The sequence below is a fragment of the Petromyzon marinus genome, chromosome 31 (genome assembly GCF_048934315.1).
Source record: "Petromyzon marinus isolate PM22_M1 ecotype Great Lakes invasive population chromosome 31, UKy_Petmar_22M1.pri1.0, whole genome shotgun sequence".
Classification (NCBI taxonomy): Eukaryota; Metazoa; Chordata; class Hyperoartia; order Petromyzontiformes; family Petromyzontidae; genus Petromyzon; species Petromyzon marinus.
Window position 1 is genome coordinate 10,799,678 of NC_133697.1, and position 13,308 is coordinate 10,812,985.

At 43.2% G+C, this 13,308-nt stretch overlaps 1 long non-coding RNA gene and 5 other non-coding genes across 7 annotated transcripts in view; all 6 read right to left on the minus strand.

Moving 5' to 3' along the window:
• Positions 1-12,663, minus strand: part of LOC116947834 (uncharacterized) — a 61,576-nt gene extending 48,913 nt beyond the window's left edge. The window contains exons 1-2 of one of the 2 annotated variants that reach the window (XR_004403727.2): positions 12,152-12,663; positions 11,143-11,252 (exon numbers count right to left, since the gene is read on the minus strand). This is a non-coding gene — a long non-coding RNA (uncharacterized LOC116947834). Of the gene's footprint in view, positions 1-11,142; positions 11,253-11,650; positions 11,962-12,151 lie in introns of those variants that run through there. The other variant, XR_004403726.2, reaches the window with a different exon arrangement.
• On the minus strand, positions 62-134 carry TRNAT-UGU (transfer RNA threonine (anticodon UGU)). Its single transcript has one exon. It is a non-coding gene; the product is annotated as a tRNA-Thr (tRNA).
• TRNAT-CGU (transfer RNA threonine (anticodon CGU)) lies at positions 1,316-1,388 on the minus strand. The gene has a single exon. It is a non-coding gene; the product is annotated as a tRNA-Thr (tRNA).
• TRNAT-CGU (transfer RNA threonine (anticodon CGU)) lies at positions 2,153-2,225 on the minus strand. The gene has a single exon. It is a non-coding gene; the product is annotated as a tRNA-Thr (tRNA).
• Positions 2,992-3,064, minus strand: TRNAT-CGU (transfer RNA threonine (anticodon CGU)). The gene has a single exon. It is a non-coding gene; the product is annotated as a tRNA-Thr (tRNA).
• TRNAT-UGU (transfer RNA threonine (anticodon UGU)) lies at positions 3,377-3,451 on the minus strand. Its single transcript has one exon. It is a non-coding gene; the product is annotated as a tRNA-Thr (tRNA).
• Positions 12,664-13,308: the final 645 nt, after the last annotated feature.

A 13,308-nucleotide genomic window follows, 5' to 3' on the forward strand; every position in this document is an offset into this window, starting at 1 on the left:
AAACTTAAAAAAACAGCCTCTTGATTTGTCAATATTGCCGAAGCAGGATGCAAAACTACAGAGGCCCCAGCGAGAATTGAACTCGCGACCCCTGGTTTACAAGACCAGTGCTCTAACCACTGAGCTATGGAGCCACCCTCTTCGACACTTTCAAATGCAGAATTAAAAAGCTCACGAAACCTGTTAACGCAAGATGCTACCAATGCCTCAGGTGAAAAGGTAATTGCGATGTGGCCAAAAACGACAAATTGCGTAACACAGCTTCATGTAAACTTGACCATGTTAGCAACTCATGACTTGGGAAGTTTGAATTTAAATACGTACACATATGACACTTCTAAATAATAACTTTCGGGTGGGAATAATCCAGAAAAAACTGCCACATTACTGCGAAATACGAGGTCCAAATTACATCTCGGTTTCCTTAATAGTGACTCGGTGATCTCCCACAGCATAGGCCAATTTTGAAAAAAAAAGGGTTTTATGATTCACTCAGTCTCTTTGAAGAATAAGCAAAAATATGCAACGAGTAAGAATTGAACTCACGACCCCTGGTTTACAAAACCCGTGCTCTACCCCTTGAGCTATGGAGCCAACAGAGTGGAGAGGTGTATCAACTTCTAAGGGAATGTCGAACTAATATACCAACAAAATTAGCTACACCAAATACCCAAAAACGTGGCCCTCTGAAGAACGGATGAACTATGAAAAAATGCTTTAAGACATGCGCACATTTGAAAATAAATAAAAATAAAACTAGGTTGTGTGCATTATAAAACGCCACACTTAAACAGAACAACGTTGCTGGCGTGCCCCCTGCTGCCATGAATAAGTAGCAGATCCTCACACTCGTGCTCAGCTTTTAAAAGTACGAATGTAGAACTTCTTTTGTACCGTATGTAGCCGACCGCGCTCATCGTAGATGCGGGTGAAGGACAACAAACTTAACACAAAAAGTAGTACAATATTTCAAAATGTTACAAATGCAGCATGTCAACCGACTTATAATCTCCATCTGGAACTGAAGGCACGACCCTCAGTTCACAAGACCAACGCTTTCACTGCTGAGCAACAGAGCTATTCCCATCTATGCCTTAATGCAAGACAAATTCAGTGCTATTTTCCGACGACACTTCACAACAAATGTATTTGGACGATATTAATTCAGAAACATTTCAACATTAATACAAGATGCTAGGACCACCTTGGTCCTGGGTGAAATGAACAATGACTTGGTGTGCTCGAACATGGGCCAACTTGTAAAACCAACAACTTCTATTTTCAATCACAGTCTCAAGAAGGTGTAAAATAAAAGAGGCCCCAGTGAGAATTGAACTCACGACCCCTGGTTTACGAAACCAGTGCTCTAACCCCTGAGCTATGGAGCCTGTTGGTGGCAGTTTTATGCAAACCTCTTGAGGTGAGAACACAATTGAGGAAACATATCACAATACCAAAAACCTGGCTCTCTAAGAAACTGGTGACCGATAAAACGACTATTTTAACGCACACGCACTTTAAAAGTAAAAATGTATTCAAACAAGTAAACTCCTAAGTGAGTTGCTGCCCAAAACAATGCCACACCTGCACCAAGTCAGTGCTACCGTGCCCCCTGCTGTTTGTTATTAGCATTGCTGAAAACTTAAAAGAACAGCGTCTAGATTTGTCAATATTGCCGAAGCAGGATGCAAAACTACACAGCCCCCAGCGAAAATTGAACTCGCGACTCCTGGTTTACAAGACCAGTGGTCTTTCCAATGAGCTATGGAGCCACTCCATTACTGCATCTGCAAATTCAAAAGCTCACAAAACCTGTTAATGAAAGAGGGCACCAATGCCTCAACTGAGAAGTTAATTGCGAAGTGGACAAAAACGACAAATTGCGTAACACAGCTGCATGTAAACTTGACCATGTTAGCAGCTCATGACTTGGGAAGTTTGAATTTAAATACGTACACATATGACACTTCTAAATAATACCTTTCGGGTGGGAATAATCCGGAAAAAACTGCCACATTACTGTGAAATACTAGGTCCAAATTGCATCCCTGTTTCCTTAATAGTGACTCGGTGATCTCCCACATCATAGGCCAATTTTGAAAACCAAGGGTTTTATGATTCACTCAGTCTCTTTGAAGTATAAGCAAAATCAAGGCCCCAGTGAGAATTGAACTCACGACCCCTGGTTTACGAAACCAGTGCTCTAACCCCTGAGCTATGGAGCCTTTTGGTGACAGTTTTATGCCAACCTCTTGAGGTGAGAACACAATTGAGGAAACATATCACAATACCAAAAACCGGGCTCTCTGAGAAACTGGTGACCGATAAAAACGAATAATTTTATTGCACACGCACTTTAAAAGTAAAAATGTATTCAAACAAGTAAACTCCTAAGTGAGTTGTTGCCCAAAACAATGCCACACCTGCACCCAGTCAGTGCTACCGTGCCCCCTGCTGTTTGTTATTAGCATTGCTGAAAACTTAAAAGAACAGTCTCTAGATTTGTCAATATTGCCGAAGCAGGATGCAAAACTACACAGCCCCCAGCGAAAATTGAACTCGCGACTCCTGGTTTACAAGACCAGTGGTCTTTCCAATGAGCTATGGAGCAACTCCATTACTGTATCTGCAAATTCAAAAGCTCACAAAACCTGTTAATGAAAGAGGGCACCAATGCCTCAACTGAGAATTTAATTGCGAAGTGGACAAAAACGACAAATTGCGTAACACAGCTGCATGTAAACTTGACCATGTTAGCAGCTCATGACCTGGGAAGTTTGAATTTAAATACGTACACATATGACACTTCTAAATAATACCTTTCGGGTGCGAATAATCCGGAAAAAACTGCCACATTACTGTGAAATACTAGGTCAAAATTGCATCCCTGTTTCCTTAATAGTGACTCGGTGATCTCCCACATCATAGGCCAATTTTGAAAACCAAGGGTTTTATGATTCACTCAGTCTCTTTGAAGTATAAGCAAAAACAAGACCCCAGTGAGAATTGAACTCACGACCCCTGGTTTACGAAACCAGTGCTCTAACCCCTGAGCTATGAAGCCTTTTGGTGACAGTTTTATGTCAACCTCTTGAGGTGAGAACACAATTGAGGAAACATATCACAATACCAAAAACCGGGCTCTCTGAGAAACTGGTGACCGATAAAAACGAATAATTTTATTGCACACGCACTTTAAAAGTAAAAATGTATTCAAACAAGTAAACTCCTAAGTGAGTTGTTGCCCAAAACAATGCCACACCTGCACCCAGTCAGTGCTACCGTGCCCCCTGCTGTTTGTTATTAGCATTGCTGAAAACTTAAAAGAACAGTCTCTAGATTTGTCAATATTGCCGAAGCAGGATGCAAAACTACACAGCCCCAAGCGAGAGATTGAACTCGCGACCCCTGGTTTACAAGACCAGTGCTCTAACCACTGAGCTATGGAGCCACCCTGTTCGACACCTTCAAATGCAGAATTAAAAAGCTCACAAAACCTGTTAACGCAAGATGCTACCAATGCCTCAGGTGAGAAGTTAATTGCGATGTGGCCAAAAAAGACAAATTGCGTAACACAGCTTCATGTAAACTTGACCATGTTAGCAACTCATGACTTGGGAAGTTTGAATTTAAATACGTACACATATGACACTTCTAAATAATAACTTTCGGGTGGGAATAATCCAGAAAAAACTGCCACATTACTGTGAAATACGAGGTCCAAATTACATCCCGGTTTCCTTAAAAGTGAATCGGTGCTCTCCCACAGCATCGGCCAATTTTGAAAACCAAGGGTTTTATGATTCACTCAGTCTCTTTGAAGAATAAGCAAAAAGAAGAAGCTAGTGAGAATTTAACTCACGACCCCTGGTTTACAAAACCAGTGCTCTACCCCCTGAGCTATGGAGCCATCTGAGTGGGGAGTTGTATCAACTTCTAAGGGAATGTCGAACTAATATCCCAACAAAATTAGCTACACCAAATATGCAAAAACGTGGCCCTCTGAAGAACGGATAAGCTATGAAAAAATGCTTTAACACATGCCCACATTGGAAAATAAATAAAAATAAAACTAGGTTGTGTCCATTATAAAACGCCACACTTAAACCGAACAACGTTGCTGGCGTGCCCCCTGCTGCCATGAATAAGTAGCAGATCCTCACACTCGTGCTCAGATTTTAAAAGTACGAATGTAGAACTTCTTTCGGACCGTATGTAGCCGACCGCGCTCATCGTAGATGCGGGTGAAGGACAACAAACTTAACACAAAAAGTAGTACAATATTTCAAAATGTTACAAATGCAGTATGTCAACCGACTTATAACCTCCATCTAGAACTGAAGGCACGACCCTCAGTTTACAAGACCAGCGCTTTCACTGCTGAGCAACAGAGCTACTCCCATCCATGTCTTACTGCAAGACACATTCAGTGCTATTTTCCGACGACACTTCACAACAAATGTATTTGGACGATATCAATTCAGAAACATTTCAACATTAATACAAGATGCTAGGGCCACCTTGGTCCCAGGTGAAATGAACAATGACTTGGTGCGCTCGAACATGGGCCAACTTGTAAAACCAAGAACTTCTATTTTCAATCACAGTCTCAAGAAGGTGTAAAATAAAAGAGGCCCCAGTGAGAATTGAACTCACGACCCCTGGTTTACGAAACCAGTGCTCTAACCACTGAACTACCAGACAGTCTCGTCCCTTCACCTGATGAAGGCCGCTTGTGTTGTGGCCGAAACGTCGTGAGAATATTATTGTGTTATTTTATTTTATCAATTTATTATTTTATTCTCATTCTACGTGACTTTACCGAAAGAACCAAAGAAGATGAATCATTGCAGTCACGAAAGCGTTAAATCGAAATTCCAATTTATGTCACGTTATTACAAAATCGTTGCTAACGTGCCCGCCCGCTGTATGAATCAACAACAGGTGCTCAATATTACCAAAGTAGGATGCAAAATTACAGAGGCCCCAGCGAGAATTTAACTCATGACCCGTTATTCTTGGTTCTTTCGGTAGTCACGTAGAAGGGAAACAATAAAAATATAAAACAATAAAATTCTCACGACGTTTCGACTGCAACACAAGCAATCATCGAGATTCACGACCCAACCTTCAAGTTCTGGATTACAAACAGGTGTTGCAGTCGAAACGTCGTGATAATTTTATTGTTTTATATATTTTTTATTTTATTGTTTCTCTTCTACGTGACTTTACCGAAAGAACCAAGAATATGAATCCCTGCAGTCACGAAAGCTTTAAGTCAAAATCATGACCCCTTGTTTACAAGACCAGTGATCTATCCACTGAGCAACGGAGCCAATCCAATACAAAGCCTTCAAAATCATTATTTTTCACTATTTAAATATTCAATTAACCTGTTAATGGGAGATGGCACCAATGCCTCAAGAAAGAAGCGAATTGCTGTGACAGTATGATTATAAAAAAGCCCTAAAAGCACATTTACGTCAATAATCCAAACTTCAGTAACACTTGAGACACCTACAAAGTACACGGCTACGGTGCTGGGCGTGGTGGAGATGACGTGTTTGTAATCTAGAACTTGAAGGTTGGGTAGTGAATCTCGATTGTGTCATGTTCAGGTGACACCCATCTGCAGGAATATAAAAATTCCAATAAGAGGCAGTACAACAAATAGGATTAAACAGGCTATGTGTCAAGGAGCATAAGCCATCACTTAAACTCGTGTCATCCTCACAGCGGCTTCTGGCTAACCATCGAACAAAGACGGTCTCTGCATCGCACGCTTTCAGATGCCCTTCAACAGTCGTCCGGTGCGCTTTTCTTTGAAACTGTTTTTTGTGTTAAGTTTGTTGTCCTTCCCTCGAAACTCCGACTAGCATAGTTGGCTACATACGGTGCGAAAGAAGTTCAACATACATACACATACGAGTGTTCTTCTATGGTATGTGTCGATTTTACTGGTAGGAACGAAGTTGTAAACTGAGTGTACCAGCCTGCAATAGATTAATGTGTCCGTCCGTCCGTCCCCTTTCAATACTTTAACGAAGTGAAATCTCGTGCTGTTGGGTGTAAAATCAGCAATAGACAGCGCAGAGACTTGTCCTGCCAGCCCACCCTGCAGGGACCTGTTATTCAATCACTCCTGCGACGTGAAGCAATACTCAAAAACGGAAATGGCCTCATAGACGTATGGTGTAAAACATCTTGAAATTCATTGCAGCTTTACTAGAAAAAAATATTTTTAAATTATAATTTGTTAACACTCATTGCCATACATTAAACACATTTCATTGCTTAACTCAAATGCTCCAATTTATGAAGAATTATGCTTAAAACTGTTCTCAGGCACTTGACATATGCCAAGTGACAACCTTGGCACCATATTTCACCCAATCAAAAACAAGCAAAATAATACAAGCACTGTTTCTAATCTCCTGGACAGGAAAACCACTTTGAAATATTTGTATACTATGTTCTAGGTTGTGTAACACAGACTGCTCCCAGTGTCATTATGCCAATCGGAGCAGCAACACATAAAATGACAGGAGGTGAAACACAGAAGTGCTGGGAATTTGGCAACACGTGTGCTCAGCAAAGCATGGATCACGAGAAGAGCTCACAATCGCCCTTGGCACTGTCACTCACCCTCCACCACCCTCGAACTCATTACTGAGAAAGTGAGAGACAGTTGCGGGTGGCAGACACGACGAGAGGTGGCATGGCTCAGCTGTATGATAGGGTTTAAAAGACCGCTTCAGGCAACATACATCTCCGCTGTCACACGTACAATGTGATAAAAAAAACTTTGCCAGAATTGTCATTAATAATGCAGCATAAATTTAATAAAGTACGCTGCTGAATAACCCAGACGCCGAGAAAGAGGAACACATGGATCAAGAGAAAAAAACACAATTAATATATATAGATATCTTACTGGCTTTTAAAGTATGTAACTGGGCTTTGGCAGAATACATTGCAGAAGAGATTGCCGATGGATGATAATGATGAATGAATGGTAGTAATTATGAAAGAATGCGAGGATGACCACCCTGCAGATAGTGATGAGTTCATATGATGTTAAGAAATGAGATTGTGATAACACAGAACGAAGATAGCAGTTGATAGACCATGAATGAAGACGATAATACATAACAGGGGTGGTCAAACTCACAAGCCACATGCAGCTCTTGGGCAGTTCAAGTCCAGTTCAAAAGAGATGCAATTTATGTTTAACTTTGCAATGTAACTTCATTTGAAACAAAAAGTCTACGAAAGTTACAGCGGCCCAGGGCACTCAAACCTGGCAGAGGAGCCAGACATGAGTACAGTACTCCGAAGGTGCTCCCATAAACGTCTACATTAAAAACTCCACGCACAACCAGTAAAAGCTGGTGCCTCTCAACTGCAGGCCATACGATTTTGGTACGCGGCTCATAAGGTCAGCAAGTTTTGGCACCCCTGACAAATAATAAAACAAATTAAAAGTGCTCATCTGTCGGTACTCCAAAGCCAGTGGCAGAAATTACACATTCCTATAACAGGGGTATGTTAATCCATAATAAACTCACTGTTGACTTTATTTAAAATAGCACCAATTTTATTGAGCCCCTATGGGATAAAATGCTGAACTGACTCCAGTAGAGATTCCACTCACAACCTCTTTTAATTGAGAGGTGTATGTTTTAACAAATGGACCACCTGGATATATTAAAATACATCGTAAAAATTGTAATATCAGTAAAACATTTACACCAAAATTTTCAAAGAACCTCTGAATGAGGGACTCCCCAGACCGTGTGTAAGTCATTGGGACGTAGTTGTTTCAATATTCTGCTCGAAGCATGTGAACCACTTTACTAACATTCCAGCTAAACAGCAGATACAAACACGACATCAAGCTAACATTTCTGACTGGCCTTAAAACTTGAGTCATTGCTGCATTATTATTACATGTAACCGCCAACGCACTACCATTTCATTTTGGTTATGTTGACAAAAGCTTTATCGACAGTACACGACGAGGGAAGTTCATTACAGTGAGGGAAAAAAGTATTTGATCCCCTGCTGATTTTGTACGATTGCCCACTGACAAAGAAATGATCAGTCTATAATTTTAATGGTAGGTTTATTTGAACAGTGAGAGACAGAATAACAACAAAATCCAGAAAAACGCATGTCAAAAATGTTATAAATTGATTTGCATTTTAATGAGAAAAATAAGTATTTGACCCCTCTGCAAAACATGACTTAGTACTTGGTGGCAAAACCTTTGTTGGCAATCACAGAAGTCAGACGTTTCTTGTACTTGGCCACCAGGTTTGCACACATCTCAGGAGGGATTTTGTCCCACTCCTCTTTGCAGATCTTGTCCAAGTCATTAAGGTTTCGAGGCTGATGTTTGGCAACTCGAACCTTCAGCTCCCTCCACAGATTTTCTATGGGATTAAGGTCTGGAGACTGGCTAGGCCACTCCCGGACCTTAATGTGCTTCTTCTTGAGCCACTTCTTTGTTGCCTTGGCCATGTGTTTTGGGTCATTGTCATGCTGGAATACCCATCCACGACCCATTTTCAATGCCCTGGCTGAGGGAAGGAGGTTCTCACCCAAGATTTGACGGTACATGGCCCCGTCCATCGTCCCTTTGATGCGGTGAAGTTGTCCTGTCCCCTTAGCAGAAAAACATCCCCAAAGCATAAAGTTGCCACCTGCATGTTTGACGGTGGGGATGGTGTTCTTGGGGTCATAGGCAGCATTCCTCCTCCTCCAAATACGGCGAGTTAAGTTGATGCCAAAGAGCTCCATTTTGGTCTCATCTGACCACAACACTTTCACCCAGTTGTCCTCTGAATCATTCAGACCTTGCGGGCGCTGCAGGATTTCAGTCCTTCATGGCGTAGTGTGTTAACAATTGTTTTCTTGGTGACTATGGTCCCAGCTGCCTTGAGATCATTGGCAAGATCCTCCCGTGTAGTTCTGGGCTGATTCCTCACCGTTCTCATGATCATTGCAACTCCACGAGGTGAGATCTTGCATGGAGCCCCAGGCCGAGGGAGATTGACAGTTCTTTTGTGTTTCTTCCATTTGCGAATAATCGCACCAACTATTGTCACCTTCTCACCAAGCTGCTTGGCAATGGTCTTGTAGCCCATTCCAGCCTTGTGTAGGTCTACAATCTTGTCCCTGACATCCTTGGAGAGCTCTTTGGTCTTGGCCATGGTGGAGAGTTTGGAATCTGTTTGATTGATTGCTTCTGTGGACAGGTGTCTTTTATACAGGTAACAAGCTGAGATTAGGAGCACTCCCTTTAAGAGTATGCTCCTAATCTCAGCTCGTTACCTGTATAAAAGACATCTGGGAGCCAGAAATCTTTCTGATTGAGAGGGGGTCAAATACTTATTTCCCTCATTAAAATGCCAATCAATTTATAACATTATTGACATGCATTATTCTGGATTTTGTTGTTATTCTGTCTCTCACTGTTCAAATAAACCTACCATTAAAATTATAGACTGATAATTTCTTTGTCAGTGGGCAAACGTACAAAATCAGCAGGGGATCAAATACTTTTTTCCCTCACTGTATAGGTCTTGCAGTGAAATAATTGACGCCTTCATCATAATCCAGTTTTACTGCCCATCACCGTGAATTTAATCAATCTAAGTGACGCTAACCAGTCGCTGCATGCATCGATGTGAAGCCAGATGCTTCGAGTCACCTTTGTCTGCTGTACATTTTTTTATTCCATGGCGGATTCTGCACCCAACAATGATGTACTTTTTGAATTATTATTTTCATGACAATGCAGTCATTCTTAAAATGTCCGGGTTCTTGTTTATTATGGGCTGCCTGAGTGAGAAAATGTTTAAAATTTGTTTTGGTGGGCAATAGTGATCCACCACATCCGGACTATAGAATGTCAGTAATTCCTTCCCCCACTGAAGCAACTGACTGGTTTGATCGATTGTATACAAGTATAGATTGATGTGATGGATAATTAATCACTGCAGGCAGGGGGAACATGAGGTGCCACATCACATTTACATTCAAATGATTCGAACGTAAAACACGTCCAATCTTTTTTTTTTTAGCACGCGTTACAATTATAACCCAATGTCACGTTTCAGTGTTCTCCCCGTGAAAATGTGAGGTTTCTCCAGGAAGTGTGGTTTCCTCAACTCCCAGCTGAAAACGTCTGGCCAATCACTCCAAAGCAGGGCATTTGACTAAACGAATCTTGAGCCTCCTTCACATGGCCATTAAAATGTGCAGTCGGTGCAACTGCACATTGGGCCCACGTCCTCGAGGGGCCCAGGCCTTGGAATACGACGACAGGGAATAAAATGGGACAGAGTGCCCCCCACATTCGTCACTTGAACCAGGGCAACATCCCAACCGTGCTGCCTACGCAATTGCGTCCTGGCTCAAGAATGTTTTCATCTCACACGTATATTTGCCAGCTCCCACTTGCAAAATTGTTCTCCTCTCAGAGGTTGCCATTAATGGACTAACGATTGGCCAACTTTCAAATCAATTCGAAATACAGGTTTTTTTTTGGGGGGGGGGGGTGGTTTGATCGCGTAAATACAAATGTGTTGTTAAACCCGCCACCACCCGACAAAGACAATTAGTAAGGTTTGTCACGTAAACAAGATGGCAATTCGTTACTAGTACAGCACACCGGTATGTGTTGGAGAGTAAATCCACAACATTTACAATCGTCGCTATTTCTGGGTCATAAATCGACTCGAAAAGCTCTTATTTTTAAAACATCAATTCTTACACACGCGATATTAATCGATCAAATCGAGACATACGACACCTAGAATTCACAACAACAGATTGTTTAAAAAAAAATGTTTACCTGGTAACTCCTACAGGTGACCATACTCTGGACAGGCCTGAGCCAATCGTGGAGATTCCACATTCACATGGCGGGGCCACTCATATCAACGGTACGCACCGTGAAGCTACGCATTGTCAGTGACAATGGTAAATGTCTACCATTTGGGAAAATCTTTCGAAAAGTAAGCACATTTACCTCAGAAACAGAGGACGCATTAACGGGGATAATAATTTTAAACCCTTTGTTAGTTCACTGCTGGATGAAGACCTCCCCCGTGCCATCGGGTTATTTGTCCATACTTCACCACGCTGACGGGGTTGGAGGGCCCCGTCATATCCCTCGCCACTGATGTGAGCCGTGGTCAGGAATCCCTCAAAGAGCTCAGTGCGCACACCGCTGCGCCACCCATCTGTACAGTACAGAAAAACATTGCGTACTGTACGTACAAATTTGGCGGGCTTGTTCTTCAAAAAAAATATACACAACCGATACTTTATCCAAAACGTAGTGAAGTATGATCAACAACAACAACGAAACCCCACGACCGACCACTCGCTTAGTAACAATATTACAATTTAATCATGTTTTTTTTTTAAAATAACATAAAACTGAGGTAAAAATAAAAAAACGTAAAAATTAATCTCAAACGCCAAGCGTCTAATAATTCAATGAAGACAGAATACAATTAACTTTGGAGGACCTTTGCAATTGAGTTTACATCAAAATGAGGCATTAATTAAGGATTGCCCGCGGCGGGAGGCGTCTGTTTAAGTTATAGGAATTGCGCAGCTTTGTAAACCTCCTTACCCAAGAGCCGTGCACTGACAGATCCGTAGGCTTCGGCTAGGCCTCTTAAGGATGCATCGCGATAGCGGCGAAATAATAACATCATCACCCACATCATCGATCATGATACTGTATCATCATCGACAATTACCAGCACCGTGCATCAACACCATTCACTACCATCGCTGCGGTGGGTTGTCAACTGACAAGTCTTGATTATTGGTATCTTGTTGTGTTGGGATGACAAGCATTGTGGTGGTTTGTTTTTTTTTGCACGATATCTGGGACTAAGTTACACTGATATCGGTATTGTGTTGGTCTCCGTTACTGATCGACATAGCGGAGGGGGGATTGGTAACATTAAGCCTTTCGCCACCATCAATTACCCTCATCACTATTATCAATATCAACGAGCATAATCAACTACCATCGACATCAATAAATAACATCCCAATTTACTAGCACCATCATTAAAAATTCAATAACTGCCTCATTCATAAAGCTGAACAATCGTCAACTTACCTCACAAATATCGTGGCGCAAAAAAAACCAAAAACAAAACTACGTTTTCACGCAGTCGTGTAACATCAAACTCAAAATAATCAGTAGCGTCGTTGCGAATATTACAATATAAATATCCTTCACACGTGTACGTCTCTCCACCAGCGCATCACTTCATCAGCATTATCGTCGAGACAAGACAAAAGGGACACTTGGACCGGTTTCTACATTCAGCGTCTCATCAGCAGAGCCAAGTCAGACTTTTGCTCTAAATCTCGTAATTCACGATCGATGGAAAGTTGCCACCAATCGACTGAGTCACGCACGTGGTTGGGTTCTCGGACGCAACTTTAGAGGCTAACTGCATCTGCCACCCCTTAATTAATTACGCCGCCTGATACACAGACACATTACGACGGCGGTAGTGGCGGTAGTGGTGGTGGTTATTATTATACAGCCATTGTGCATGTACTGGTAGGAACCTCCTGGTTACACCACCAGCCCACAGGGGATTATTGTGTCCGTTCGTCCGTCGTGCATCAAAAATGGGAGGGGTGGGGCTGGGTGGGGGGTGGGAGGGAGAGGAGGGTGGGGAGGGGCTGGGTGGGGAGGGAGGGGAGGGGCTGGGTGGGGAGGGAGGGGAGGGGCTGGGTGGGGAGGGGCTGGATGGGGAGGGAGGGGCTGAGTGGGGAGGGGCTGGGTGGGGAGGGAGGGGCTGGGTGGGGGGTGGGAGGGGTGGGGCTGGGTGGGGGTGGGAGGGGCTGGGTGGGGAGGGGAGGGTGGAGAGGGGCTGGGTGGGGAGGGTGGGGCTGAGTGGGGCTGAGTGGGGGGTGAGAGGGGTGGGGCTGGATGGGGGTGGGAGGGAGGGGCTGGGTGGGGAGGGTCGGGAGGGGCCGGGTGGGGAGGGTGGGAGGAGAGGGGCTGGGTGGGGAGTGGGAGAGGTGGGGCTGGGTGGGGAGGGGCTGGTCACCCCGTGGTGCCCTTATAAAACTCAACGTTTAACCTACTCACGCCAGGCTTGTGCCCGCCCTTACAGTCGGGCATATTTGCGGAATACACCACGTGGTGGTGCCGCCGTTGACCCTGGCCATTGACCGAGCAACCCAACGTTCCTACCAGCTCCCTCCGCATGAAAGTGTTTAATGGCCATAAACAAAGACCCCCCCTTAACAGACTGT